The sequence below is a fragment of the Schistocerca cancellata genome, chromosome 4 (assembly GCF_023864275.1).
Source record: "Schistocerca cancellata isolate TAMUIC-IGC-003103 chromosome 4, iqSchCanc2.1, whole genome shotgun sequence".
Lineage (NCBI taxonomy): Eukaryota > Metazoa > Arthropoda > Insecta > Orthoptera > Acrididae > Schistocerca > Schistocerca cancellata.
In genome coordinates this window covers 157,250,150-157,256,040 of record NC_064629.1, presented here as the reverse complement: position 1 = coordinate 157,256,040, position 5,891 = coordinate 157,250,150, and the positions used below count along the sequence as shown (strand labels likewise).

Here is a 5,891-nt window from a genome sequence, read left to right as displayed (position 1 = left end):
TAAATATGTAATGTACTGAATCGACTGTGAGAAAACTAAGTGGCAAAGACGTTATCTGAGAGACTCTATGATAATTATATCGTTGACACGGAATATTACTCTCTCTGTGGTTTACTCGTAACTAAGGGTAACTAGAGTTTTCTGTTCGCTTCTTTTGATGTTATGTGGAGAATTGTACAAGAGACACAATAAACCGTTATTATTTCATGACAACAAAGGTGAGCGTCACGACCTTTATTAGTATTTTTGGAAGTATTGAAATAGCAGAATTGTTTCAGATTGAATGCGACGTGTACGGGAAGAGACGAAGACAACAGCACTCGAACCTGCAATCTCATGTATGAATAGTTGCTAAAAATATCCATCCGTCTCTCCCAAGACTCTTCAGACGCGCAACAAACAGTATTTCTATTAACAGCACTGTCAGAGACAATTTTATCACGTTGTTACGACCTTTTACTGCGAGCATAATACATCGACAACAGACAAACAAAAAATAGACAAACACATAAAAGTATCTACCACAACAGTCGTTTTCGTCGCTCTATGTGCGAGTGGAACACAAAGAGAAATGATTTGTAGTGGTACAACGTACCCTCTGTCACACATCATATGATGGTTTTAGTGGTACAACGTACCATCCGCCACACACCGTGCGGTGGCTACCGGGGTATGTATGTAGATTTAGACTGTGCCTATTTGCATCTAATATTTCCACAGGGGATGTGACAACCCGCACTGATGTTCTGTGCGCCACCGGCGGAGCAGCAACAGCGACGGTAAGTGCTCCCTGGCCACGTGTTGGTCTTCACACTGTATCCTAGCGTCAGTATTCATGTCGCACGTGTGTCATTGTTGCCAGAGCATCTTTAAGTGCAAAAAGTGCTGCCATGCCTCATGACGTCTCGCTGATGTCGAAATTCTCTTAACGTATGGACGTGAGGTTCAAAAAACATTTTTCATGTTTGATCACGGATTAATATTAAGTTGGACTATGCGAATTATACAAATATTTGTCGACGCAATATTTAATATATCATCCACAGATTTAGTTGTACACAGTATAAGTGGCCAAAGATACGGATACATTTTCTGGCCGCATCAAGCTTACATTATCAGCCCTCAAATGAAAGGTACACCTGTTTACCTCTAGACGGAAAACTTTCATGGATCCGTTGCCATGCCTTGGCACCTACAATTTTCAGTTTATTCTTCATTAATTTTACTTGCTCTTCAACTAGATAGAAGATTCTTTTAGGCGTGTCTGAACAGTACAATGGAATGAAGACTATTTCTATGAGTTTAAATAGGGTTCTGATCTATTTGAAACACATCACCTTTGAATGTACCCCCTTATGAATGTAGTTCACTGAGTTTTACACTTTTTCTCCGCTATGAGATCTCTCTCAGGTATCGATCGAATTTGTGTGCAGTTGCCCGCGAGTGAAGATCTGTCTGGTGCTACGCGTAGCCCGTATTGCACAGAAGGAATGGATGGAAGTTGGAGAACGTGTGCAGTGAGAAGATAGAGAAGCTGCATAATGCGCGAAATTTTCGAGACACACAAAGCTAGTTGGTTCAAATGGCTCTGAGCACTATGCGACTTAACTTCTGAGGTCATCAGTCGCCTAGAACTTAGAACTAATTAAACCTAACTAACCTAAGGACATCACACACATCCATGCCCGAGGCAGGATTCGAACCTGTGACCGTCGCGGTCGCTCGGTTCCAGACTGTAGCGCCTAGAACCGCACGGCCACTCCGGCCGGCCACAAAGCTAGTCGTTCTACTTATCTACTCTATGGAACTGAAGACTTAAGTATTTGCGTTCGAAGTATTCAATCCACAAAGTAAACCGTAAGTCTGAAATGATTTCTAAATTTACTTGAAGTCATTATACGTAGAGCAACAGAAAGCGAGTGGAATGTAACATGAACTTGACGATGCTGTGGCGGCCGAGGTCAGCGCGTTGAGTTCTCTGAACATCCTATTTATACTGCTGCTCAAGTTGATGGAACCAGGAAGCAAGGGAATTCCCTCGGGGTCCAGAAATATCAGACACATCTAGAACACGGGGAGGAGCTACGGCAGACTGTTCGTGGAGGGACCGTCATTCTAGCGTGAAGAACAGGCTCCCTCGTACGCCTACGCCTACGCCTGAAAATTTACAGCACCGCATAGCTTATTAGAACACGAAGAGAGACGGAGAGTATTTCATTCTTTATGAACTACGAAAGTAACATTCATTCCCAGACTGTTTCAGATGATAGAGTTACGAGTGACGAAGTTTTACCTGAAGAAAGCTGCAAAAATATTCAGTTATAACTTGATTAAATTTCAAAGTACTGCGAAGATTGACAGTTTGCTTTAAATAAATAAAAATGTTAAATTGTGCACTTCAGACAAATCAAACATTTAGAACGGGCGTTGGAACTGCGCCCCTCCCGAAAGCGAGTCAAGCACCGTAATATTCACAGGCCAAAAACATACTGTCTGTATAGGAAGAAGCACTCCCTGCTTCGAACATGTGCCTGATGCAAAATCGCACTTTCAGCTGACATCTATTAATGCCTTTCCTTTCGATTACTGCTCCTCATGCTTTGTCGTTTCTCTTTCTGAAAACTAAGTGAGCATCCTCCCATAAACAATGAGACATCCAGCTGAGGAAAATGACACTGCACACTACACATCAGAGATAGCTGAGTGACTGTGGGGTGCATATGCGGTCTTTTCTTTTTAGGATTAGGCGAATCTCAAGCCCGTCTAGATAACGATAGCTGTAGGAAGCCCACAAGTATCAGTGTAAGACCCAAAGAAATGACTCCCACACGTGAGAGTATTAAAATCCTGGATGTTAATTAACGAAGTATTTGCAATAAAGAGCCAGAGTTTGAGGCGCTCCTAAAAAGTACTGAGGCTTATATAACACTAGGCAAAGAAAGCTGGTTGAAACCTGAAGCTGGCAGTAGTGAGATCTTCGAGGAAAATTTAAGAGTAAACCGAAAGGATGAGAAAATGGGTAATGGAGGTGCTGTGTTTGTCGCAGTAGAAAATAAGCTCAAATCCAGAGAGATAGAAACTGAAGCTGCATGTGAGATTTTTTGGGCAAGACTCAGTTTTAAGAGTGGACTTCAAATTTGTAATAAAAAACTTCCTGGCAGATTAAAAGTGTGTGCCGGGCCGAGACTCGAACTCGGGACCTTTGCCTTTCGCGGGCAAGTGCTCTACCAACTGAGCTACCCAACCACGACTCACGCCCCGTCCTCACAGCTTTACTTCTGCCAGTACCTCGTCTCGCACCATCCAAACTTTACAGAAGCTCTCCTGCGAACCTTGCAGAACTAGCACTCCTGAAAGAAAGGATATTGAGGAGACATGGCTTAGCCACAGCCTGGGGGATGTTTCTAGAATGAAATTTCAGGAGTGCTAGTTCTGCAAGGTTCGCAGGAGAGCTTCTGTAAAGTTTGGAAGGTAGGAGACGAGGTACTGGCAGAAGTAAAGCTGTGAGGACGGGGCGTGAGTCGTGCTTGGGTAGCTCAGTTGGTAGAGCACTTGCCCGCGAAAGGCAAAGGTCCCGAGTTCGAGTCTCGGCCCGGCATACAGTTTTAATCTGCCAGGAAGTTTCATATCAGCGCACACTCCGCTGTAGAGTGGAAATTTCATTCTAGAAATTTCATTCTAAATTTGTAATAGTTTCCTTCTATCGACCAACAGACTCACCTCCTGATGTAACAGAAAACATAGAAAAAATCTCATTTCGCTTGTACATAAGGTCCATAATCATAATGTAATCATTGAGGGAAACTTTAATCATTCGACAATCAACTGGCATAATTATGGTTTTGTTAGTGGTGGGTGTGACAAGACATCCTGCGAAACGTTAGTAAACGCCTTCTCTGAAAACTTCCTAGAACAAATATTTCAGAACCCTACTCGTGATGGAAATACACTCCTGGAAATTGAAATAAGAACACCGTGAATTCATTGTCCCAGGAAGGGGAAACTTTATTGACACATTCCTGGGGTCAGATACATCACATGATCACACTGACAGAACCACAGGCACATAGACACAGGCAACAGAGCATGCACAATGTCGGCACTAGTACAGTGTATATCCACCTTTCGCAGCAATGCAGGCTGCTATTCTCCCATGGAGACGATCGTAGAGATGCTGGATGTAGTCCTGTGGAACGGCTTGCCATGCCATTTCCACCTGGCGCCTCAGTTGGACCAGCGTTCGTGCTGGACGTGCAGACCGCGTGAGACGACGCTTCATCCAGTCCCAAACATGCTCAATGGGGGACAGATCCGGAGATCTTGCTGGCCAGGGTAGTTGACTTACACCTTCTAGAGCACGTTGGGTGGCACGGGATACATGCGGACGTGCATTGTCCTGTTGGAACAGCAAGTTCCCTTGCCGGTCTAGGAATGGTAGAACGATGGGTTCGATGACGGTTTGGATGTACCGTGCACTATTCAGTGTCCCCTCGACGATCACCAGTGGTGTACGGCCAGTGTAGGAGATCGCTCCCCACACCTTGATGCCGGGTGTTGGCCCTGTGTGCCTCGGTCGTATGCAGTCCTGATTGTGGCGCTCACCTGCACGGCGCCAAACACGCATACGACCATCATTGGCACCAAGGCAGAAGCGACTCTCATCGCTGAAGACGACACGTCTCCATTCGTCCCTCCATTCACGCCTGTCGCGACACCACTGGAGGCGGGCTGCCCGATGTTGGGGCGTGAGCTTAAGACGGCCTAACGGTGTGCGGGACCGTAGCCCAGCTTCATGGAGACGGTTGCGAATGGTCCTCGCCGATACCCCAGGAGCAACAGTGTCCCTAATTTGCTGGGAAGTGGCGGTGCGGTCCCCTACGGCACTGCGTAGGATCCTACGGTCTTGGCGCGCATCCGTGCGTCGCTGCGGTCCGGTCCCAGGTCGACGGGCACGTGCACCTTCCGCCGACCACTGGCGACAACATCGATGTACTGTGGAGACCTCACGCCCCACGTGTTGAGCAATTCGGCGGTACGTCCACCCGGCCTCCCGCATGCCCACTATACGCCCTCGCTCAAAGTCCGTCAACTGCACATACGGTTCACGTCCACGCTGTCGTGGCATGCTACCAGTGTTGAAGACTGCGATGGAGCTCCGTATGCCACGGCAAACTGGCTGACACTGACGGCGGCGGTGCACAAATGCTGCGCAGCTAGCGCCATTCGACGGCCAACACCGCGGTTCCTGGTGTGTCCGCTGTGCCGTGCGTGTGATCATTGCTTGTACAGCCCTCTCGCAGTGTCCGGAGCAAGTATGGTGGGTCTGACACACCGGTGTCAATGTGTTCTTTTTTCCATTTCCAGGAGTGTATATAGTCTGCGCTTCATGCTCGTCATTTTTTCAAGTTCCTCGAGGAATAAAAAGGTGGCTGCACCCACCGAAAGCACAGCGTTTGCACGCGAACGAAGATGCGACTGAAAGAAAAGGTAAGAAACAGAAATAGTATTACTTACGAGGAATAATCATAACTATAAGCAAGCCTCTTCTGTTTACGTCTATGCTGGTTTCCGAATATGACTGGAACCAGTCATTCCTTACGTCTCTTATCACGAAGAATTATTTCTTTTTTAGCAGATTACAATTAACGGAGAAAACAGTTAATCGGTGGCCGGAATTTGTGAATTTTAGACTTGAGTCAGGTGTCGATATCACTAAGGCTCTCTTCCTCAGAAGAACAAAGTATTACCTAAAAAAATTATATGGCTCCAAATTATGAATATAATAGGATAATTCTTAATTTGAGAATAAAACTGTTACTTACTTGGGTTAAGGTATGTAAAACATATTCCATTCGCCAGCTGGAGTGTCCAAGCGGTTCTAGGCGCTACAG

The 5,891-nt window shown here is 46.0% G+C and overlaps 2 non-coding genes across 2 annotated transcripts; one reads left to right on the top strand and one right to left on the bottom strand.

Annotated features, from left to right (window-relative positions):
- Positions 1–3,171: 3,171 nt before the first annotated feature.
- On the bottom strand, positions 3,172–3,246 carry Trnas-cga (transfer RNA serine (anticodon CGA)). The gene has a single exon. It is a non-coding gene; the product is annotated as a tRNA-Ser (tRNA).
- A 278-nt stretch (positions 3,247–3,524) lies between these two features.
- Trnas-cga (transfer RNA serine (anticodon CGA)) lies at positions 3,525–3,599 on the top strand. The gene has a single exon. It is a non-coding gene; the product is annotated as a tRNA-Ser (tRNA).
- Positions 3,600–5,891: the final 2,292 nt, after the last annotated feature.